General features: G+C 36.2%; 1 long non-coding RNA gene across 1 annotated transcript; it reads right to left on the minus strand.

Annotated features, from left to right (window-relative positions):
* Positions 1–2,336: 2,336 nt before the first annotated feature.
* Positions 2,337–12,066, minus strand: LOC309804569. Its single transcript, XR_014294141.1, has 2 exons — positions 11,709–12,066; positions 2,337–2,552 (listed from the first exon to the last, which is right to left on the minus strand). It is a non-coding gene; the product is annotated as an uncharacterized lncRNA (long non-coding RNA).
* Positions 12,067–25,377: the final 13,311 nt, after the last annotated feature.

Genomic DNA, 25,377 nt, shown 5'->3' on the forward strand with positions numbered 1-25,377 from the left:
CTTTTTTTCACAACCTGGTTTATCTTTCCATTGATTCTTGGAACTACCTGTTATTCTTCCAACAAGTTTTCCTGATTATGCCAGCCATAGTCAATTTCTATAACTTGCATCTAAAGAACCAAACTGCCCTAACTTATTTAGCTGAAATTTTTATTGGTATTAATGAATGGGAAACAACCTTAGAGAAGGAAAAAAGGAAAATTCTTTAGTGGAGAGAAAAGCTAACATTTGAATGATGGCTACTATTCTTATCATACTACTCAATGGCTCATATTAAGAAAGAAAAAAAGTTTCGCTTTTCTTGGAGAAATTGAAAGAGTGAGATTAAAAAATCATTTCAAACGTCTTTGTAAAAAGTTAAAATGTCACAGATTCAAGATTAATCAAATTTACACAGAGAAGTACTTAGAGGAGATCAACTAGATAAAAACTGTGATGTTTGTCATTTCTAATTCCAGTAATTAAGTGCTGCTCTTGTTCTACTTGAAAAGGCCTCTGTGGAATTATATTAATGGCATAATGGAGAGTCAAAGAAAAAAAATCAAAACTATTATGAAAAAGAATGGTATTTAAAAATTCATGAGCTGGAACCTTCAGAAAAGGAGAGTGTTTATGGTGATAGGTGATCAGGATTACTGGAATGACATGTGGTCTTTTGTCCAGAAGGACATGCCACCTCCTATATTCCTAAAACCTATAAAATGCATTAGAAACATTCTCATCAGGAAGATGAGAGTCGAGTGCTTTAATTTAAGTTCTTCCAGTACAATCCCACCATTTAATTCTTATTTCTTCCCCAAAAGATGATTGCTTAATCTAAGTTATAAGATGATTATTTTTGAGACAGTTAATGTGAGCATTATGGCTAAATAGTGTTAATACTTTATCATTTTTTGAAATGAGAAAAGTATCCTGCTTAGGCCTTAGAGATGTGGACCTAAGAATGGCAGTTATTTGTCTGTATTACCCTGATTTGTCTGTCTTCTGCTCAGATATCAACATTCTGACTAGCAGCTCTGTTCAGTCCTTTGTGACAGGGACATGTAGAAATGGAAGGCAGGAAAGTCTAGAGGGATTCAAAGAAAGACAATTTGGAAAAACTGAATTAGAGCCCTAGGAAATCAAGTAATTGTATGACCTTAATCAAAATACTTACCTTTGTTATTTCTCAGTTTCTTTATCTCTGAAATGGAGATTACTTTGCCTAATCTTTTTATCTCATAGAATTGCTGGGAGGAAAAGAAATAAAGTATGAGAAAAATTTTACCTAAAAAAAATAATTCTGTGTAAACGCAAAATACAGTATTAATTGAGTCACATATCACATTATTATAATAACTTAGGTTAGTGTGCCCCTCCACAAATAATAAAGCACGTGAATTTGTTAGAAATCATAAATTAGATAAAAATTAAAAACAAAAATATATTCAAAAGCAATAAATGTGATACTTATAGAACTTAAAAAGCTATTATATACACATACTCTCAAAGAAAAGTGAAACGCATCCATCTTGCACATCCTGGGTAATTCTTTTTTAAAAGAAATTTAAAATTTTAAAAACAAAATTAAAGAAAAAGAATTTCTAGAAATATTGGTAACAATATGTAATAAGATGTTTATCCTTTTTTAGATTTTACTATGAAATTTTCCTTGTGTCTATAGCCCATGTTACCACTGGTTTTTACTCCTTCTACATACGATCCATTTCTAATAGTCATAGTGCAGATGCTCTCATGTGAAACCCAGAGTCATCCAACCCAGCTATGTGGTATTTTCTGTTCCTGTTCTATAACAAGTTGTAATACAGAAGGTGCCATATGATCTTTTTTTAAGTGTATATTTATTAAGATATACCAATGCATTGAAAAAATTCGTGTGGTAGGTTAAGTTGGCTGATACTGACTGTTTACAAAATATGGTCTGTTTTTTAATAATTAAATTCTAATGGAGCCATGTAGAGCATAAAAGATAACTGCATATATGTTGTCTACTTGAATAATATTTCAAGGTACATCTTTTCATTTTAATGCTTTTATTGATACTGTTACAGTTTGTGATTTCCCCACAGCTGTTTTTATTCCGTGAAAATCATTCATCCCATGAGCATGACTATAGCTCTAAGCATTTTATAATAAATTGTTATGATCATTAAACACATGTAGTTAAGGACTTCTTTGCATCTATTTTCTTGTTCTTCGTTTTAATTTTTCATCATCTTTATTAATTTTATATATCAAATATAATTTTTAAATCCCCCAATTAACAAGTTACATATGCTCTGTGCACTGAGAACTATCTTCCCACATTGTTTCCACACACTGTGCACATCCCCTCCCTGGTACAGATTTCCCAGCAGCACACTGGCTCGCTTTCTGCTCATGTTGCTGATTGCCTCCCATTCCTGCCATATACTGTGGTCCGTGGTGATTTCTCATCCTCCTGCTACATCTTCTTTTCTGGTCTCCCAAACAGTGTTCCAATTACTTCTCCTCCTCTGTAGCTCCCCTGATCATCTCTTCACCTTGCTTCTGCTGTCTTTTTGATGTAATGCCTGTGATTGTCATAAGATGCTCACTTTCACAGTTGGCCCAGGTTATTATTCATTCATTCATTATTCACTCAATCCACAAGCATCTCTTTAGGGCCTACTCACTATCAACATGGTACTAGGGACTGAGGTTACAAAGATGAACATGACACAGTCACTTCCTTCAAGGAATTTCCAGTTGTGTTCTAGAGGGGAAACATCAGAATTTTAAAGCCTGAAACAATTGTTTTCATTTAAAAAATTCTGAACCCCAAGCAAAATTTGCTTTGGAAAATATCTCTTATGAGATTCATCTTAGTTTCATGAATTCCTAAGTGACATATGGCTTGCTCTGGTGAGAGACAAAATTTCATGAAACTTCAGTTCAAGGCTATTGACTGCTTATATGTAACAATCTGTGAGTACACACTAACTTCTTTCACTTTTGCATTGTATGCTGAACCTCTGGAAAAATCAGTTCTTCATAAATAATGCAAATGAAAATCAAAGTTTTACAGGAAATAAACCACTATAGTGTATATTATATTTGTGTCAGTAATTTGCAAAATTAATTCTTGGCTTTATCTGACACAAGATTGTGAAGCTGCATAAGATTCAGATTTGTTTTTTAAAAAAAGCTTACACAATTTCTTGGGCCAGGTGTCCCACAGGACAGCATTTCTGAGGTAATTACAGAAGAAGCTAGACCCCAGGAATTATAAAGGTGGGTAGACTCAGCCCAATATAAACAAAGTATAAAATCTAGACTAAACAACAAAATCCACAAACAATAACAATAGCAACCTTGCTGTGAATTTTCAGAAGGTTTGGGGGGAATTTTCCCTTTTTCTGAATCAATTTACCTTTATAAAAATAAAATTTTAACAGAAAAAATAAAAATTCTATTTCATAGATTGTATTTTACATGCAGTGATCCCAGAGACCCTATAAAGTATACACATAGAGCCAGTATTCAGTAAGTGGAACAATGTCACTCAAAGTCTGAGTAAGATTCCTACTTATAATGGTTTCTTAAAAAAGGCCAGATGGGAAACATTTTCCATGATATTAATGAGGAAATTCTATCCTTGTTGGGACAAGAGGGTGGAAGGGTGAGGGGAGAGGAATTCTGTATATTGTAAATGGCTAATTAAGCTGGAGAGAAGTCAAATTATAAAGACCTGACAGAAATGCCACTGCAATGGACCTCATAATATAACAAGGAACTAAAAAATTGCTGCAAATGTAGAAAACAGTAATAGAAACAAAGTGTCCAAAACAAGGAGACTAAGAATACCCATGAACTGTGCTGTATGATATTAAGTTTTGGCTGCCACAATTTTCTGATAGACTTTGACTAACTAAATGCATCCAGGGAAAGAAAGCCAGAATGGCAAATAGTCTGAGAAACTCCTCTCTTAAGGGAACAAAGAATTGTTAGCTTGGTAAAGAAAACATCCTAAGAGGATTTCAAGAGCTGTCTTAAAATATTTGAAGGAGTGTAATCTATAAGAGGGCAGACCTATGATTTTTTTTCTCCAAAGGGTAAAAAAAAATGAAGCCCATTGAAAGTTTTACTGAGGCAGATTTCAGTTCACTGTTTTTTTCAATTAAAAAAAGAGAAAGAAAATAAAGGGATATTTATTGTGCGAATATCTTTCTCTCTCATGAAAGTCAGAAGTCTTTTTAAAAATTGTTGATCACATATACACAAATCTGGTTTTCTATAAATGCGTCGATGTGATCATACTAGAGTTGTTTCTAGTGCAGTGTTTTCAAGTTTTCTTTCTCTATATTGCTTGGTTTTCTCCTTTACCCTCTTTCTCTCATTGTTATCCATGTTAAACACCTAGAATATTTATCTTCCTTCATTTATCTTCATGCTTATACAATTATATGTAAACATCTCTCCATATATAAACATGTGGCAGGGAGTGCATTTTTGTTTTATAAGGATAAGATCATATTTTACAAACTTTTCTGAACCTTCCTTTACTCATGCAACAATAACTCATGGAAATCCCTTTCTTTTTTGTTTAATGGAAACATTATATTACATGGGATGAACGTTCCATAATTTATTCACCATTGCCCTATTGACACACATTCATTTTCTTCCAGGTTTTACCCAGTTACTGGTGTTAGAAATATCCTTGAGCATATAATCTTAAATCCTGATGCTTTTCCTTAGAACAGTCTCAGAAGTAACATTTGTTAAGTCAAGGGATATATGTATTTTTAATTTTTAACAGCTATTTCTAGTTTCTTTTCAAAAAAAACCTATAACAATTCACATTTCCATCAGCAAAGTATGAGAATATTCTTTTCCCCTCATGCCTGGCAGGAGTGGATGTCACTCATAAAGTTCTGACATTGTTACTTATAAGGCTATCTATCACCTTGTTGCTTTCTTTAATTTGCATTTCCTCAGGCTCTAGTGAGTTTGAGCATCTCCATTTTTTCACAAATTGCCTCTGAATATCCTTTGTCCATTTTTCCATGGAGTGTTTATCTCCTTGTCAATCTGTAAGAGTTGTTTTGTTTGTTTGTTTGTTTGTTTTTTGCGTTACGCGGGACTCTCACTGCTGTGGCCTCTCCCGTTGTGGAGCACAGGCTCCGGACGCACAGGCTCAGCAGCCATGGATCACGGGCCCAGCCGCTCCGTGGCATGTGGGATCTTCCCGGACCGGGGCACGAACCCATGTCCCCTGCATCGGCAGGCGGACTCTCAACCACTGCGCCACCAGGGAAGCCCAAGAGTTCTTTTTGTGTTAACCCTTTGTTCATCCTTTACATTACATGTAGTTTTCCAAATCTGTTTTTATTTATTGACTTTTTTTTTGAACATTTTTATTGGAGTATAATTTATTTTTTATTTTTTTTATATTGGAGTATAATTGATTTATAATGGTGTGTTAGTTTCTCCTTTATAACAAAGTGAATCAGCTATACATATACATATATCACCATATCTCCTCCCTCTTGCCTCTCCCTCCCACCCTCCTTTTCCCACCCCTCCAGGTGGACACAAAGCACCTAGCTGATCTCCCCGTGTCATGCAGCTGCTTCCCACTAGCTATCTATTTTACAGTTGTAGTATATATATCCATGCCACTCTCTCATTTCGTCCCAGCTTACCCTTCTCTCTCCTTGTGTCCTTAACTCCACTCTCTATGTCTGTGTCTTTACTCTTGTCCTGGCCCTAGGTTCTTCTGAACGATTTTTCTTTTCTTTTTTTTTTTTTCTTTAGATTCCATATATATGTGTTAGCATACAGTATTTGTTTTTCTCTTTCTGACTTACTTCACTCTGTTTGACAGACTCTAGGTCCATCCACTTCACTACAAATAACTCAATTTCGTTTCTCTTTAAGGCTGGGTAATATTCCATTGTATATATGTGCCACATCTTCTTTATCCATTCATCTGTCGATGGACACTTAGGTTGCTTCCGTGTCCTGGCTATTGTAAATAGAGATGCAATGAACATTGTGATACATGACTCTTTTTGAGTTACGGTTTTCTCAGGGTCTATGCCTGTAGTGGGATTGCTGGGTCATATGGTAGTTCTATTTTTAGTTTTTTAAGGAACCTCTATATTGTTCTCCATAGGGGCTGTATCAATTTACATACCCACCAACAGTGCAAGAGGGTATCCTTTACTCCACACCCTCTCCAGCATTTATTGTTTATAGATATTTTGATGATGGCCATTCTGACTGGTGTGAGGTGATACCTCATTGTAGTTTTGATTTGCATTTCTCTAATGATTAGTGATGTGGAGCATCCTTTCATGTGTTTGTTGGCCATCTGTATATCTTCTTTGGAGAAATGTCGATTTAAGTCTTCTGCCCAATTTTGGATTGGGTTGTTTGTTTTTTTGATAGCAAAAAAAGCTGTAGCTTCCTCCCAGCCATCCCCGTCTCCACCCGTGAAGGGGCTTCCTAGTGTGTGGAAACTTTTTCTCCTTCACAGCTCCCTCCCAGAGGTACAGGTCCCATCCCTATTCCTTTGTCTCTGTATTTTCTTTTTTCTTTTGCCCTACCCAGGTATGTGGGAAGTTTCTTGCCTTTTGGGAAGTCTGAGGTCTTCTGCCAGCATTTGGTAGGTGTTCTGTAGGAGTTGTTCCATGTATAGATGTATTTCTGGTGTATCTGTGGGGAGGAAGGTGATCTCCATGTCTTATTCCTCGACCATCTTGAAGGTCTCCTCAGTTCACTATTAAGAAGATTCAACTGTTAGAGCCATCAACAGAATCTCTGGGAGCAGATCCTGTTACAGCAGGCTCCACTGGTTCCTGGGGGCATTGCCAGGTTGGGCCTGAATGCTCAAAGCCGAGACAAACACTGACATATGAGGCTGTATTAAGTAGATTATTATCTGTCTGGCTATGATGGAGAAGGCCAAAGAATTTGGGCAAGTTAGTAAATAACTGCTAAAAGCTTTGGTTAATAGACATGTGACAGTTTATTTTTTAAACTTAGGAAATCTTTTCCTGTTTCTTTCCTTTTTGCAATTAGGATAAATTCTGCACATTTGAAGTTTTCTACTTGGGGTACCTATATTAAGCAGTTAGAAATAAACCTATGTGCTAACTTTTTTGTATACTGCTAATGTATTTAACATAAAAAGTTTCCATGAGACTATCAATTAATCGATCAACCAACAATGGAGTCAAGTAAGTAGGTATTAAGCCTCTCCATCTATGTAAGCAAGTTCCTGCCTTTGAGAAATTTATAATCTTATTGCAGAAAAATCTTAAATTCATAAATCAATGAGAGGTCACTATAAGATGTTAAACTGTTTAGACTAGACTAGTGGTTTCTCCTGTTTGTTGTTTGCTTTTAAGAATCTCATGCACATTTAAGTTGTTTCCATGTCCTGGCTATTGCAAATAGTGCTGCAATGACCATTGGGGTACATGCGTGTTTTTGAATTATGGTTTTCTCAGGGTCTATGCCCAGTAGTGGAATTGCTGGGTCATGTGGTAGTTCTATTTTTAGCTCTTTAAGGACCCTCAATACTGTTCTCCATAGTGGCTGAATCAATTTACATTCCCATCAACAGTGCAAGAGAGTTCCCTTTTCTCCACACCCTCTCCAGCATTTATTGCTTGTAGATTTTTTGGAGCTTAGGATTGACATATATACACGACAGTGTGTAAAATAGATAGCTAGTGGGAACCAGCTGTATAGCACAGGATGCTTAGCTCAGTGCCCTGTGATGACCTAGATGGGAGGGATGGCGGTGGGGCAGGGGATGGGAGGGAGGTCCAAGAGGGAGGGGATATATGTATACATATAGCTGATTCACTTTGTTGTACAGCAGAAACTAACACAACATTGTAAAGTAACTATACTCCAATTAAATAAATAAATAGGTAAATGAATAAAAATAAAATAAAATAAATTAAAAAAAAAAAAGAATCTCATGCAGAAGTGCTTTCAAGATTGGGTTTTCCAGAAGCAGACACTGAGTGCTGAGTGGAAGTTTTGTGGGCAGTGTATTCATGAAGGGCTAATGACCCCAATGAAAGAGAGAGTGAGGAAGAAAGCCTTGGCAAAAGAAGGAAGTCCGCATTGCAGGCTAGACCAAGCCTTCCCTATATCCACCAGGGGCTGTAGTAGATAAGGTCTACCAAAATTATCCAGCAGTGGGTGACGTGGTGAGGCTTTTATACCTCTGCCTTGAATAGCCATCAGATATACTCCTAGGAGGGATATATCTTTAGCCAAGGTAGCTCTTTACAACTGAGGCAAACCTTGAAACCTTGATATAGACCTGTGTCCCACAAAGAAGTCAATAAATAAACTGATAAAATTGAAGCTTCTTTCCTGAAAGCTGGGGTAAAACATCTAGAACCTCACCCTGACAACTATGAAGATCATTCAAAAAAAACCCAGAGTCCCATAGAGCATAGTGGCAGAATAATAATAGCTAATTGTTTTATAGTGGAGAAGCACCGCACACTCTTCTAAGTATTTTACATGCATAACTCTTTCAATCCTCCCATTAACTGTGCAACATACATACTACTCACTCCATTTTAAGATAAAGAAACAGGCACAGAGAGGTTAAGTAATCTCCCCAAGGTCATCCAGACCTTTTGGCTCCAGAGTCTATACTTGAAACCACTACACTCTACTCTGCATATATGTCTTTATTTAACGTTTCATGGATGAGGCTTCAGATAAGAAAGAAGGTATGCTAAAGTGTGTGCCTTGATGACTTATAGTATTAGACTTGGCATAATTTTCATTATACAGTGGTGGGCCCAGAGGCACAGCAGCTGGGGACCATAGTCAATTATACGTTCTGCTGCAGGAGACCTGAACTGTGAATGTTCATAGACACCACAATCTGTTTCTTCTTAATGAACTTTCAGCTGGACCATATTCCTTTGTCTTCTTTGCTGTTACGTACAGCAACTGAGTTCTTACCAATTGAATGTGAGCAGAATTGAGTTACAATTTCCAAGTATGACCAATAAGAATATATCCCTCACAGTCATGCATTTCTTCTTCCAAATGATTAGAATGGAGACTTCCCCCCAAACAACCTTGAAAGTCATGTATAGAAGAACATGGTTCAGAGCAGTTAGACCAAAAGAACTAAAACTGAGTGAGAAATATGTTTCTCTTATATTTAGGTCATTATATATGTTTTATTTTCTTGATTCTGCCATCTAGCCTACCCTTAGATATTCTTCCCACTCAGAGAGTTTCAAAATATCTCCAATATGATTTTTATATGCAGAAAATGCTCCTCACTTACAGGTCAGGACAGAGGTTCTTCCTTTGCCACACTGACTTATCATTAACACTTACTCTTTGGTGAGGAAATACTCCAAATTAGCATTGGTGAATATATGTATTATTGTAGTTCATGTGGCTAAGCATGTGTTTGGTTGATACAGCACATCAGACTCTGTGAAGAGGATCAGACTCAAATCTGGCATAAATTTGGGGGTGGGGGTTGGAGGGGATGTGTGAGGCGGTAGGGTGCAGAGATAAAATGAAATATGCCCAGCAGCTCTGACGATGTTTCAAACTGTCCCAGACAGCTGACCACCAGATTCATGCTGGTTACCCTGAGGGCTGTGGTGAGAGAGGTATAAACGTATCACTGTGGTGAGCTCTACCAAGCTCAGCCTACCAGCTGAGCTTTGGGTTTGGAAAGTTTCAAGACTGTTTAACAAATGGCAGGGCCTTTCTGTTGGCTAGAGGTCCAGTTGAACAACTCAAAATTAAAATGAAAAGACCTGATACTTTTTATGGAGTACTTGTCACAAATTAATAAAATGATAATTTTTCTTAATACTGTACCACAATTAATGATTATGTATTTGCTCAAAAATATTTTTTTTGAGTTCCCACTCTGTGCCAGGACTGTTCTGGGCACTGGGGATATGGCAATGAATGAAGCAGAATAAAATCCCTGACTTTCAGTTCTGCTCGGAACTGAAATCTGGGTGGGTTGTATAATGGTGAGAACTGTTATTCTTAGACCACTAAATAAGGTGGAATTTTCCTGACCTAAGATGTAGAAGTTCAGAATAGGTAAAAACAAGAATGAAGCAAATGATTAAATGCATCTTTGGGGAATACTGTGCATTACAGCAGTTTTAGTTATCCACCCTGGAGCTAAGTGGCAATCTGGAACTACTGAGAAGCATACTTACAGATTCAAAGGTTTATTATGTTTCACAAGGCAGATTTGAAAGAAATATGATAAATAAAATTTAAGAAAGAGCTGAGATATACAAAGAGAAAAGTACATACAGGTATTTAAAAATAATAATGCCTTTACTACTTGGCTTGAAACAGAAAACAGGCAAAACATGTTAAGGAGAGAAATAGCATTTAAAGAAGAGATTGTTATATATGTTACAAATGACTTGTAGAAATTCTAATGAAAACATCGTAAAACAGATGACTACATAATTTATAATAGGATTATATTTTCAAATATACAGAGAGACACAGATTAAACTTCAAATATGTGGCACAATTCACCAATTTGGTTTTTTTGTAATATAACAATTAGCATGACTTGTAAATTTTATCTGTAAATATTACTTGTGTTGAGTATCATTGTAAGATCAAACTCCTCACAAGTGGAAATCATGCCAACCCAATGGAGTAGTTAAAGATACACATGGCCCATGTATGTTTCTGATTCACTTCACACATTCACAAACCTGATTCCTCACACTTTGCTATATGAATAAGCCTAATTCAAAGGGAAATGAGTAGATGAATTTTTATGCCTTCTCCTTAGGCATGCTGTAACTGACAACAAGGGAAGGCAAATGGCTTTTTTTTTAAGAAGGGTTCATTTCTATTCTGAGCTATTGTACTCCAACCTGATTGCACTTGTTTAGTTTAGTTTTACCTAAATTTGAAATTAATAATTAGTTCCTGCCTCATTCCTCCTGCACCAATAAAACAACTCTCCATGAAACCTCTTGTTAAAACATGAAAACTACTGATCAAATGGAATGCTTTGTTCCTTGCTACTTTTGCTGGCCTACAAATAACTCCTAATAAAACTGGAAGTAGTGAGTGTTTGTGCAACATTTCTCACCAAATTGAATTTACTCTTCTTTTATTTGGTCTGGAGAAAACAATAGTGATGGAAATTCTACAGAGACAGATTAATTCAGAGGTCAAACAATAACAAAATAGGGAAGAGAAGTTAATGAAGCTTTACCATGCGAGGCAATGCACAGAAGGTCCTGGAGAATCCATAAACTTAGTGAGAAAATCATGAGTAGTTTGTTAATGACACAAGGGCTTTGAAATTGAATTTATCTTGTATATTCAGCTGTTTGGGAAGTATATCATTTATAAGACATTCTTGTTATTAATATTTTCCATTCCATGGACTCTCTTGACAAACTACATACTTTTTCACCACATTAATTTTAAATTTAACATGAACATCTGGTTACTGCATTTATTCATCTGATTCTTAACCATCCTACTCTCTCTGATTTTCTTCTTTTGCCTTTCCAAGTAGCCAAAGGGGACTTGAATTTGGGTACTGTAGATTTAAAGTCATCAAATGCCTATTGTTCAGATTAGAAAGATGATAGCTCCTTTCTTTAATCACTCAATCAATCAATCATTCAATCAACATGTGTTCTGCTGAACATAATGTTAGTCCAAAGACAACTTACTTATCTTATTCCAGTCTCAAGTGGCCTTCCTTTGTGCTCCCAGACCATTGCTCATTGTTTTGTTTTGAGTTCACCCAAAAGCAGAGGCTGAGACAAAGCTTGATGCAGGTAGTTTGTTTTTGAAGAGAGAAGGAAAAAGAGAGTGGGACCTGGAAGAAAGAAAATTTTATGTAAGTGTGCATTATTGAGAGTGCCACAGAAAGCACCAGGTACTTAATTCTCTTGGAATATCTGAGAAACATGAAGAATGTTTCCCAGAATTGTCCATTTGAAGGATGGAAGCTGGCTTCCATTATTCACTGCCTGCCTTCCTTCATTGGTTGAGAGTTGCCCCTGGGAGAATTAACTCCCCTAAATGTTCAAGCAGAGGCTTCCATTGAGATGGAGACGTTCCTAAGGTAAAAAGCAGAAAGATGGAGGCCAGGAGCTTAAGGCAGATCCCTGCCAAGGCAATGTGAGTCTGAGCTCACGTGGAAACTTCTGCATAAATGAGGCTGAATTTAGAAGTAGGCTCAAGTGATGTGAAGATGAGGTATCAGGGGAGTCAGCTACATTCTTCAATGGAGCACATCATTTATTTCTTAAGTGCAATTGTCCATCTCTTTCACTAGACTGAGACTTATTAAGGGTGAGGTCCCTAGTTTCTTCCTCAGTGCCAAGAAGTGTGCCTGGTTTATAGCAGAGTTCCCCAATTCTTCTTAAATAAAAAGTGAAATAATACTTCCCCACAATGGAAGTACAATAGAACTTATTGTGTATATAGTATTATTTCTTTGAGAACTAAAATGAAATTCATGTTTACTTAATTACAGTATGTTATTCATATATACACATTCATTTATTTATGTATTATGGTATAAGAGACCAGTCTCAAAGAAAAATCTAAGCTACACACCTACTTAAATTATCTATTGATTCATGACAAACCACCCTAAACTTAGTGGATTAAACCACAATAATGTATGATTTTCATAATTCTATGGGTTGCCTGCACAGTTATTTTGGTTCATGTGGTGTATTCTGGGATGCTGGGCTGACTGGAAGATCCAAAAATGCTCCCATCCACATGGTCAACAGTTGGGGTGAGCTTCTGAGGGTGAGCTCAGTTGGGTCTGTTAGATGGAAGCTTCAGTTTTCTCCACTTGGGCCTCTGCACTTAGCTTTCGGGTTTCCTGACAGAATGGTGACTGGTTTCTGAGAAAGGGTGTTCCAAAGAGACACTTAAGGTCTGGCCTTGAACACTATGCAGCATCACTTTCTTCACATACTGTTGGTGAAAACAGTTCACAGGGCAAGTCTGAATTCAAACAAAGGGGAAATCAACTATACATCTTTATAGAAGAATGGCAAAATCTCACTGCAAAAGAACACACAGGATGAGAGATAATGTTGTGACCATCTTTGGAAACATAATCACTATAACCAGTGTGTACCTGGATGTATTCAGTCATATTTATATTAAATGGAAAGACACTTGAGAGCAGAGCACATATCCAATTCATCATTATATCCCTAGAAATGAGCACAAGATATGACAGGTACTGGTACATAATATATGCTTATTGAATACATATTTGGAAGTTAAGAAATAAAAACCTGCCAAAAAATGATTCTTTGACTGTGAAGACATCGGGATGGAAAATAGCCCTCCCATTAGGTATCGATTTCTAGACCTGCAATCCTCTGGTAGGGATCAGTTTTCAAGGACCAGGTCTGACCCTACCAGGGAATACACTAGAGAAGAAAGGAAATCACCTTGTCAGAAAAGAATTTAAAAAGGAAAACTTGAACCAGGAATGTGGGTTGGGGATGAGAAGAGAAGACCATTCATAATTCCTCCTCAGATCTTCCTCCTTTGGTTTATGTGGAGGGGGGGAAAGGGAACTATGGACAGGAGTCAGGAAGAGAGGTCAGGAACCAGGAAACAAGAAAGAAAGACTGATGTGTTTAGTTTGATAAATTAAGGGCTCTACAGTGGTGTTCCTCTAGAACATAGCATTCCCAAGCCCATCATAAGTTTCTCATTTGGGAATAGGGAGAAAGTGTCAAAGCTGGAGGGAGAGTGAGAGCTCTACATCTGAGACTCCCAGAACCAGTAAAATGAGCACACAAACTCCACAGAGAAGCCTGCTTCTCAATGATGTAAGAAGACGTTTTGGGTTCTCAGGGAAAAAAATTGTTATGACACTTTAGAAGGGTCCACAAAATATACCCCAGATGAACCACAATGCTTACTACTGTGGTGGCTAACTTTCCACTTCTTTCTTTCCTTTCTGCCATTGAACATTTCTGAGGGACAAAAATATCTTGTGACTTAATGTGGATTTATTTATTTAAGGCATGAATATTACTTTAAAGACTGCCTTTCTGGAGCTCATCTATTTTACATCTATAAAGATCTCTACTACACTTAGTAGAGAGTATCAACAACTTAGTAGAGAGTATCACAGTAAGCACATAGGTGGCTCTAAGCAAAATCTATGCAAATTTTGGAAAACTTGATTTATCTCCAAATTTTTAATCATATTGGAAGATATAACAGTGCCAAAGTGATAATAAAAGTGTTAACCATTTGAAAAATTGCAAGTGACAGAAAGTCTTGAGATATGTTGCTTTTTAAAGTGTACTGACCTCTTTTGAAGAAACAATATATTTATTAATACACCTAAAACAGATATTGCTCTCTGCACGTTAGTCATTTGCAAGTTTTTCGGTTGCTTGTTTTTAGTACCTTAAACTTGTTCTTTCTCTATTTTGTCACAAAGCTTAAATCACAGCTTTATTGCTTTGCTGTGGTTGAATTGTTCTTTTAGGGTAAGATTTTCCCTTACCAACAGCCCTCTGTGTTTCTTCATTAGTCCCCTCTCTGGATGATCCAGGGTGGCCTTAGATATGTCATGGATTAGGTAATAACAACTTAATAGGTAAATCACCTGTCATTTGCCTTTAAACAATAACTTAACCCAAAGGCTCTAGATGTGAATCAGTTTATGGGCAAACTATGGCATCTTTCAATCTACACTATATCGATACCTATCTAATCTGCATAAGGAAGGCATCTTGTAGAGTGATACAATAAGTTAGGGTTTCATGGGCAAAACTTAGTGACTTTTCAGTACATTTGCCAACCGCTCCAAGATTCAGATTTTATGAAGATATGAAGATAATAAAAGCACTGAAATCATAGGGTTTTTGTACCGATTTAAAAAACCATATAGATAAAGGATTTGATAGAACTCTAGGCATAGTGAAAGTTTTAAAATATGAGCTATCAATATTGTTTTCATTATGTCAAACAGTGGCTCAGAGCATGGTTCTTTCTAGACAATCTTTGAAAAATTGAAATACTTCACTTCAAATGTAAGTTTTAATTTGATCAATTTCTGGATAGCTTCCTCTGACAAGAGATTTACTTCAACTTAGTTTCAGTTTCCTCATCTTTAAAGTGTTAAAATAATATCTCATAAGCCTATTTTAAGAAATAATGAAGACAATATAATAAAATAGTTAATCTAGCACTTGAGCACACAAACAATGGAAATAATTACTCGTTGTTATGTAGATGTTGCCATTATCAGTCAGTAATATAGGATTGAGACAAATTTAGGACTTTTGGATTATTACTGTTGAAGAATTCTAGTATTTTCTTAAAAGTGTTCAGGTGCATGAAAGAAATTATTAAATTTTAAAATAAAAATTACAAATTAGATAGTAATAACTCACTTATGTTGTTTCCTTCAATGAAAAGAAAGATAAACTTACAATTATTAATAGTAGACAAAAAGAACAATTAAAGCAAAATCTAGTTCGTCAATTGTCATTTCCTTCACCACCAGCAAAATTTTGAGCCTCATCCCCTTTCTGTCACTATAGGAAAAAAATAAAAAAAAATAAAGATAGTATGTGTGTGTGTGTGTGTGTGTGTGTGTGTGTGTGTGTGTGTGATATTTTAAGTCAGACAATTTGTTTTCAAGTCCTTGAGAGTAGGATACAGTATTGATTTCTTTATTGGAATATCTGAAGTGTGACCTTAAAAAGGCCCCCTAACAAAACAAAGGATATGGAAGGCATGGTTGATTTTCTTGCTTAGTACACTAAAAGTCATCTATAAAACAGAGGAGGCACTCTACACTGAAAATAATCTTGCTATGTTCTCATCCTCTTTCTTAAACACCTCCCCCCCTCTCCCCCACACTAACTCATCAGTGTTAGCAGATATTGTACTTTATTTCTATTTGATGTATTTTCAATATGGTGCTAGGCTTTCTTCTTAGCTCCTTTAAGAATTTTTCCCCAGAATTTTGGGACCAGCATTTTAGCAGCAAGTTAACTTCAGTTAATTTCAAAAATAAAAAGTTGAAAGGGAGCTTCAAGATGACTTTAATTATTTTATAATGGCCAGTGTTAAAATGTTTTCACCTGGGATCGTATTTAACCCTCACCACAGGATGAGAACTTAGGCTCCATACAAGATTCATTTTAAAGGTGAATTTAGTGAGGCTCAGAGAGTTGAAACCACTTGCCAATGGTCTTTCATCTAAGAAGGGGTAATGCTGGCATATAAATATAGGTTTGGTTATCTTCAGAGTTTTTGGAATTTTGTACTGTGTGTTCATGATTTTAGGGAATTCTGTTTCAAAGATTGTTTATTTAAAAAGAAGAAAACGAAAATTAATTTTTTATTAAAAAATATAAAAATATTGCCCAAGACTTATTAGCGACTGAAATTCTCTTGTTCAAGAATATTAAAGAAAACCTTCTCAAGTACACCTTTATAAATTGGATTTAATCCCAAAGCATGTTGCTTCAGAACAGGCTGTTAAATTCGAAAAACCTGAAACAATGGAGATAATTCATTCAAATACCATAGCCAGCAGTAACCCAGAAATGATGAAAGGCCTTTAATTAAAAAGCAAAAAAAAACAGAACCTGAATTCCTATTTTTTAAAATGGGATTTTTATTTTGTCCAAATAGTGTAATATTCGGATTGAAACATTTTTTACCTAATTGTAAATCTATCTTCAGACAAATCCTCTCCAAATCCAAATGGCTCTTAAATCCATCTCCCCTTCACTAAGAGCGCCAGAGAGCCAATTACGGGAAAGGGTAGGGAAGCCATCCTGTTAATGTGTCCCAAGGTTTTGCTGAGAATGTACCATCCCTACAAAGGGATTGGCTTCTTCAGATAATTTTCTTAAGTGGCATGTTGTTGTCTTAATTTTCACATGTCCTGCATTAGGACGTTTGCTTTATTTATGTGAGTCATCTGTGTGTTTGCACTGGCTCCTAGTTAGCGCCTAAGTGCCAGCTGGTTGCATTGAAATATTGATTTTAACCCATAAAGTCCTGTATGGTTTGGGTATTGTCTGCCTTCACTAATATTATTTCCTAGAAGCTGACATGAACTAGAGAGAGCTGTTTACTTTTTCTAGATTATCTATCTATCTATCTATCTGTCTATCCATCTATCTATCTAATCTATATACCCTATGGGCAGGGGCAGATCCAGGTCTTGTGGGACCTGAAGCTTATGCAATCTGTGGGGCCCTCTTTAAAAAATATATAATTACAATAAAAATTATACATAAAATTGTAAATGAAATCGTGAAAAACTATACATTTTTAAAAACCTAACCATAAACATAAAAAAATCCAGAGAAATAGAAATTTTTTTATTCATAAACTACTGGAATCATTTCTGTTTTATATTTTACTACATTTTTTCCTGATATTTGGCTGCCTATTCTTTGATTACCCCTTCACGTGACTACATTTTATATTATTATTTACCTTAGAAATAATAGTAAGATAATTCAATCTTTTCTCAGATAATCCAGTCTTTTGTTGATTGAAATGTTTTATTATTGATAGTTTTAGAAAAGTTTATTTCAGCTTCATACCTTATTACTGTATTTTAAATACATTATTTTTAAATACATTATTAGATTTTAAATTTTAAATACATTTTAATACATTATTAGAATTATTATCAAATTTAGAAAAAATATCCCTCAAGATTCTCTTATATATGAGCTGTAAGATATCAGAGCATTCCAAAGGTTCTTATTCAGTAACTAATGTTAAATAGTTTTAGAAGCAAACTCATTGATTGTTAGCTACTTCCTGCTGATATCAGGTGCCATAGGATACTTTCACACAGCTCTCCAAACCTCTGACCTTGCACTATCAGTCACAATCCCAGGCGGGCAGCAGTGGGTGTTCTGAAGCCATTCCTGCGACTGGGTGGATAGTTAGCAATCCCTGAACTATATACAGAAGTGACTGCAAACCACCAAACCAAACTAAACAGATTCATACCTCTACCTCACTTTAGTTATGCCTGTGCCACACCAAAGCCACCAGGCAATAGATGAAACATGACTAAGAGGATATTGGAGTGTAAGAGTATAGCAAATATATTAAATTGTGGTTAAATAGCACTTTTGTCACTTTCTAAAACTATGTATAACAATGTGAACGCACTGTTAGAGCCCATGCAAGGGCCTTGGAAGTATATGACTCAAATGAGCGTCCATCTCTGTCTAGGGAACCCAGGATCAGAAAGCCACTTCAAAAATACTATTCCCCCTATTAATGTAATCAACTCTACATTCAGACATAGATTTAGGCTACTTTGGACTTAGATAAATCTTGAGATTTTACTTAAATTTTGAGTGTAACAGCTGTTTCCACTTACATTTTTACAGTAGATTGTATCTAAGGAAAAAAAAAAGTGACCTGGAAGAGGCAAAGGACTGTGGAAAAATCAACTGGCTCTACAAACTTTGCAGTGATATTTTCTATACCTTTGGTCTTATCTGGCTACTTGTGTGAACAAATTTGATTGATTTCAGTAGAGTCCATACTAGAATAATTTAGAAGGATTGAGTGGTAGAATTTATAATGGATCAGCCAATACCCTCTGCTACTAGACATTTAAAATAGAAAATTAAGAGCCCATTCTCATCTATTGGTATGGTCCTAGATAGTAGTGTCATCTACACATATTTGTTGCTAAGTTAAAAACGTGAATTGATCTTATCTGTTTGTTTTGTTTTTAGTGACTCTTTGAATGCAAGCTAGAAATTTTGTGTATTAAATATGAATTTTCCATCCCTTGCCTTATCGTTGTTGGGGAAGGAAAAAATCTGTAAAGGAAAAACAGAACAAAACAAAACTGAATAATCAATGTGCTGTCCTAAAATAACAATTGAAGCCTAAATCCTATCCATTTCTACCTGAAGTTAGAATTCTTGAGAGCAGGATAAATAAGGATTCCCAGAATATTTCAGACGACAGCTGGCAAGAGTCAAGAAAGATGTGAAAAATCATGACCCCTGGTTGGTAGTAGTGCAGAGAAATATGACAGCAGTAAGACACCAGGCTGGCTGGATGGCTAAGGGTTCAGGTAGCCAAGGTGCAAAGCAAGGCCAGAAAGACTGTGTAAAAATTGAGATCACCAACCCGTTATCCTGTTCCAAGTGGGGCTTGTTTCAGGATGAGGGGGCTCCCTGAGGAGGCCTGGTTGTCCCAACTTGGTGGTCTTAGAAGAAAAGCACTCTTGAGGCAGTAATGCTAAAAAATCATAACAAACAGTGTTTGGAAGCACAGGACTTTGGTTAATGAAGAAATGGAAAATTGAGTCTTGTGGAGATGAATGCTGGCAGCACCAATCACAAAATACAGCAGAGTGAAAAGAAGAGTCTTCTGTTTTTCTGATTAGGCTAAGATGAATGTCTCCTGGTACCATCATCCTGCACAAACAAATATGTAAATCCACACAGAATAGACAAATGATAAATAAAGAACAGTAGAGATAGATACTTCAGAGGCCTGCTAAGTTAGAAATTGACCTTAAGTGTGTAGAGGGGGAAAATGTTAAATAAATAAATATTTAAGTAATAGGCTGTTCAATATGCTTTTCCCATTTAAAGCACTGAGGCATTTCCCTTCCCCTCTCTTTGCAGGTGGGAATGGAGGTGTTCCTACACAAATCAAACCAGGGAGAAAGCTACGAACCACTTGGAAGACAGTAAACTGCTTACCAGAAAGGAATATTGACATTTACTCCAGTGGGATGCTTTTTCTGCTTCAGAAACTCATGGGCCCTTCTCATGCTGCTATCAGAGGAAAGCATGGTGAAGGAGATCTTGCAAAAGCTGATCTTTGTCTAAGTTAGGGGTCTATAGGGACAGTCCTTGACTCTTTCTTTAACAGGTTAAAGGGAAAGCCCTGTCTGACATTGCCTCTGAAGACAGTGGGCCCCAGGATTTCGTGGGTCAGGGTTCCTATGGGTCAGAATGGTCAGTTCAGAAAGCAATCAAGCCTAGCCTTCTTGAGAGGACCACATTCAAGAGTATAGATACAAAGTGGACTCATCCTAGAAAAAAAGGGGTTATTATCATAGGAGCAGAAATTAAGGGCTTGGTCTGTAGAAGTCAGCTGAATAGGAATTGGTTCTGTTGGAGAATTGCTGAGCTAAGTTCTCCCAGAAGTAGAATAATCTACAAGGCTGCCTTGTCAGAGAAGTAACTGATATTTTAGTACCTGCCACACATTTGGGAGCAAACTCAGATCACAGCAGCACCAGTCAAAAAGATCTTGCCATTTCCCTCACTTTCAGTTTCCCCATCTTCCTTTCCATCCTTGGAGGATGCAGGAATTCACCCTTTGCCCCTTATCCAATGCTGATATATGGAATCTGAGATCCAGGTCTAAACTCAGGGAAAAGGAAAAGCTTTAAACTAGATGTGAAAGAAAAACTCTGATTCAATCTGATTAGACTTCTGATATCTAAAATTGCTGCTCATCCAATACCTGAAAGCTAGGAGATTTACCCAAGATTCATCCAGGGGGTAAGAAAGAAGATGTAGTAGGAAAGCAGTTGTAGGAGAAAAACAAAGAGGAGGGAGTCTATTTTATCTTCTCCAAATAAATCAGATGATATAAATAATTCAAATAGATGATAACCTAATTTTTCTCTTGAATCAACTGCCCACTAATCTCTACTACCTCCTCTGGTGGAAGGTGAGACCATATACAGAAGACAGGAACACAAAGCACTCTAAGATATGGAAAGAAATGTTGGTGGGATAGGTGGAAACAATAGAAAGGAATGAGAAGATGAGTAGAAATTAGTATTTGCAGGAATAGAGAACACTTTGCTGTCACTCTTTTGATGGGGGGTGAAAATATTTTGCATGCAGGAGGAATATGAATAATCTGTGACTAGAGGACAAATTGTTACTGCACACAAGTCCCTTTGCAATATGACATTCCTGAACCTCCATTAAGGAACAGGATTTAGCAGGTAAATTTTGGCTAATACAATATTTACAAATGTAAAGAAAGCAAAGTTTAAAACACTTGCACTTTGGGGTTTGTCCTGCTTTGGCTCTTTTGAGACTGCCCTGTGAAGAAGCCTGGACATGTTTATTGGAATAGGAGAAAACAAATCGCCCTATTGTGCCTACAGCTCCAGGCTGTAGCCAGCACCAACCACTAGACATGTGAGTGAGGGCATCTTAGTTCATTCAATTCCAGTTGAGCTGCCAGATCATGGCAGCTACACGAGTGATCTCAGGTGACACCAACAGAAGAATTTTTCAGTTGAGCCCAGCCCAAATTGCTGACTTGTGCAATTGTTAGCAAATAAAATTGTTGCTTTGTCATGAGGGTTTTTTTTTTTTTTTCCACAGCAAATGATATCTGAAAGAATGAGCATATATTTATCTCATAGAATTGTTTACTGTTCTGTTTAATTTCTGTCTTTCAGCAAGTTGTAAGTCAAAAAACCTCAATGCTTTGAGATCAGTGTATATGCAGCCAATCATTTCAGTTATAATACTTACCCACAGATTTTACTGGGTTGACTCTTCCACTGAGTTGAGTCCTCTCAATTCCACTGAGTCTTCCAATAGAGGCTTACAATGGACACGGGAAATTTTCCTTCTTTATGAATAGAGTCCACTGGTATACAAATTGTGCATATATAGAAACTCTGCTGAGGTGAGCCAGAGATACAAGAGTATTTCAGAAGTTACTTATGATAAACTAAAAAAAAACCAACAAATAAAGATAAAAGTTAATTTGTAGGGGGATTGATGACAATTCTTACATGTTTTATAAATAACAATCCTTGAAAGAACACAGTTTAAAAAAATGAAGACATTCTTTCCAGACGCAACAGTAAAACATTTTCTGAGGTCATTGATTTGTGCACATATAATGATTCAGGAGGATGGTGGGAACTAAAATTTTGAAACATACCCAGGTGGTGTAGTTGTCTGCATTTTGTCCTCTCTCGAGGAAATCGCCATTCTGATCACAATCTTTTCTTTAAGTTAAACATTTCATTCTCTTGGGTGTTTGTTGCTAATGGAGACAGAATTACCAGTCTCATCTGGATTCAATACATTCTCCACACATACTCATCAAGTACACTATTTTCTCAGCAGAAGTTAAATTTTAACAGATTTTTGGTGACTTTTGACACATTGTCACTTACAAGGGACCTTCCTTCAGGAGACTGTACAGAGAGACATTGTACAAAATTTGGCTGTGTCTGGTTCACAAATAGATAAACAGATGTCATTTATAGATTTTTTGCCAACAACAACCAAATGACATCATGCACATCATGTGTTTGTCACAACAAAGTTTCTCTTGTTTTCTTCTCTTTTCTAACCAAGTTGTATTTGACATGACCACATATCAGAATGCTCCTGCTGCCTCCTCACTTTCTGTCCATAAATATATATGTTTAAATACTTTGGGACAAATGTGCCCTTCACAAAGCAAAGCAACATTTAGAGAGGATTAGTAAGCCTTTGAGATGCTATGCTTCCCCTACATCTCTACCCTACAATTTGTGTTTTTGAGCTTTAATACATTAACTCTCTTGACAGGAATGATGAGTACAGTAAGAGTTGACAGATTAAAGCAGGATAATTGGGAGGTGGTGTAGACTTCATTGTTGAAAGTTAAAATGATATAGTAAAAAGAAAATGGGCTTTGGAACCAAACTTGGATTTGAATCTGTACGTGGGTTTCCTTTCTACATTGAGTTCAATAGATGATTCAAGCAAATGACTTAGTCTCTTTGATTCCTCTTTTTTCACCTAGATAATAAAGGGGGGGGGCACCTACGTTGAAAGTTTGATCATAAGGATTAAATTCTATAACAAAGAAGAAGCACCTCTGGCATTTAGTATATGATCAGGAAATGTGAATTACCTTTACTACTTTGAAAGCATACAGTATCGCTTCTTGGCCTTTTGGCTAAGATCAAGTGAAGGCAAACAGTTGCTTAATATTAAAAAAATAACAATATGAGAAATTATTTTCATTCTATCTATAAGCACAAATGATACAACTCTAAGAAAATATTCACCAATGATTACTGTTAATTTACAATGTCACATCTCCATTTGTCTTTTTGCACAACCTGCATGTTCTGCCAATATTTAAGCCATAAACCTTCCTGAATATTTCACAGTGGCCTGAATGTGTTTGGGTCAGAGTTAGGCCTACTGTGCAGCATACTTTTTCTACACTGTGCAAAAAACGAGGGAATAAGCCAACAGACATGCAGAAAGTTTGCTACATGGCAAGGGCTAAACCAGGAACATCCACATTTCTAACCTCATTTAATCCTCATAACAACAGTGGGAGGCCCATGTTAACCCCCATTTGCAGTTGAGGACAATAAAGTTTTGAGAGGTTCAACAACTTGCTCATTATCACACAGATCCTGTTTCAAAATCCCAATAGTGTGTAAATTTTTCTTTTGTTCACAGAAGCATGGTATGATTAACAAAGCTTCCAATAAACACAGTATTCTTGGAGAGTAACACTTTCTATCTCCCAGTGCCATGATATGTTAGATTTTGAAATAATTTTAGACATTGTCTATATGACTTTATCATTTTGAGTTGTAATAAATGAGACAGTTGATAGGTACTAGCTCAGGATTATATCAGGGCTAGAGCTCAAGTGCCAAAAATCCCAGAAAAAAATAGAAGGAAAACAAAGCACATGGTATAATTTTTCACCTACTTTAATTTTAGTCTCTGTTTTACAGAGAAGAACCTCTGTAATACCTTGAGCCCTTTTGAATTATAGAATCACAGAATGCTAATTATGGTATGGTGGAATTTGAGTGGTCATTTAATCTAAGCGCTCACATCTTTCAGATCTGGAAAAAGGAGTTCCAGTAAGGAAAATTCACTTGTTTATATCACCAGCTAGAAGTAATAGTGTCATGAATATAAATAATACCTTTTAATTTCTAGTCCTTTGCTACTTAAATTACACTCTCCTATCCCTTTCATTAAGCCCTGATATTTGGCCTATAAGACAAGACTTCATGGTAACTGAAGTCTAGTACATCAAAGCATTTTTTTCAACTAAACAAACTCTGACAGTCCTTGAAGGAAAAATTCAAAGTTGATAAAAAACTGGAAGGTGTCCTTTATGTTTATATCTTTCACTGTATTAAGCATGCTAGGCCAAAGTAATAGATCAAGATGTATAATGACTCAAATACCATATTTTTTTCATTTAACATTCCAGGATGTTCATATCTTTCCAATTGTCCAAGGTAGATGACAAAGTGGTGGATAATGGATCTCAAGGAAGGACTCACTTCCACATCAAGGATCTGAGTTAACAGCATCTCTGCCATTTTTAACACAGAGCTACCATGGTCACCACAGAGCTTATGTCCACCCAATTCAGCCAGGGCAGAAAGCACGTAAGATGTCATTATGGGAAAAGCATGGCAGTGGAATTCATTACCTTCTTGCTTTCCATCATCTAGAATTGTCACATGACCACATCTGCAAACAAGGCTGGAAAACATCATCTAACTGTGTTCCCGAACATGAGAAAACAGATTTGGGTGAACATTTATTAGACTTCTGTAGGGCATTCCGATCCATTTTTTGGATCCAAGTATGTTTCTTTTTTTCTGAATATATTTTTCTGAATCTTTGTGGGTCTCTGTAAGTATGTGACTTGCTCTGCTTAAGGATGTCTTTCTCAATATATGTTTAAATCTTTTTCAGGATATTGTACTTCTCTCAGCATAAATATGTTCTGTTTTTTCTCCGTGACTATCGTAATATGTGAACATGGCTCCTTCTGATATATATACTTTCTGCAATTCGGAAAATAGGCTTTGTTAAATACAGGAAGCTGTAGGGATTAAATGATTGTTAAACAGTAACTAAATCTCTAATAAGACCTAACCACCATTCGTGGACTGTTGAAGCATATCACAGATTGCTTTCTTACATTTGTTGAATTTTAAGCATTACAAAACCTGTCTTTTGCTAATAAGAACTTATCAGTGCAGCTTATTTGCATAATGAAGCTAAATATGCAGTTAATTTGCACATATAAAAATGTATTAAAAAAACATTTTCCCTTGCACACTGGGGGAGCTGTTAAGTTGCACAAATAAGGAACGTTAACTCAAAGACAACCAGAAAAGCCCATGGATATACAACTAGGACTAATTGGTATTTTGTTTATAGCTACATGCTGACAACGATTAAGCTAATTATAATACGCATGGTGCTAAATTGCTATCTTTTTCATACATTTTCTGAAACAGCAAGAACTCCAGAGAGGTTCTGGTTCAAAGTCTAGTTATTCTAAACAAGA

This window comes from Mesoplodon mirus, assembly GCF_964341445.2.
Source record: "Mesoplodon mirus genome assembly, chromosome: 5".
In the NCBI taxonomy this organism is placed as follows: domain Eukaryota; kingdom Metazoa; phylum Chordata; class Mammalia; order Artiodactyla; family Ziphiidae; genus Mesoplodon; species Mesoplodon mirus.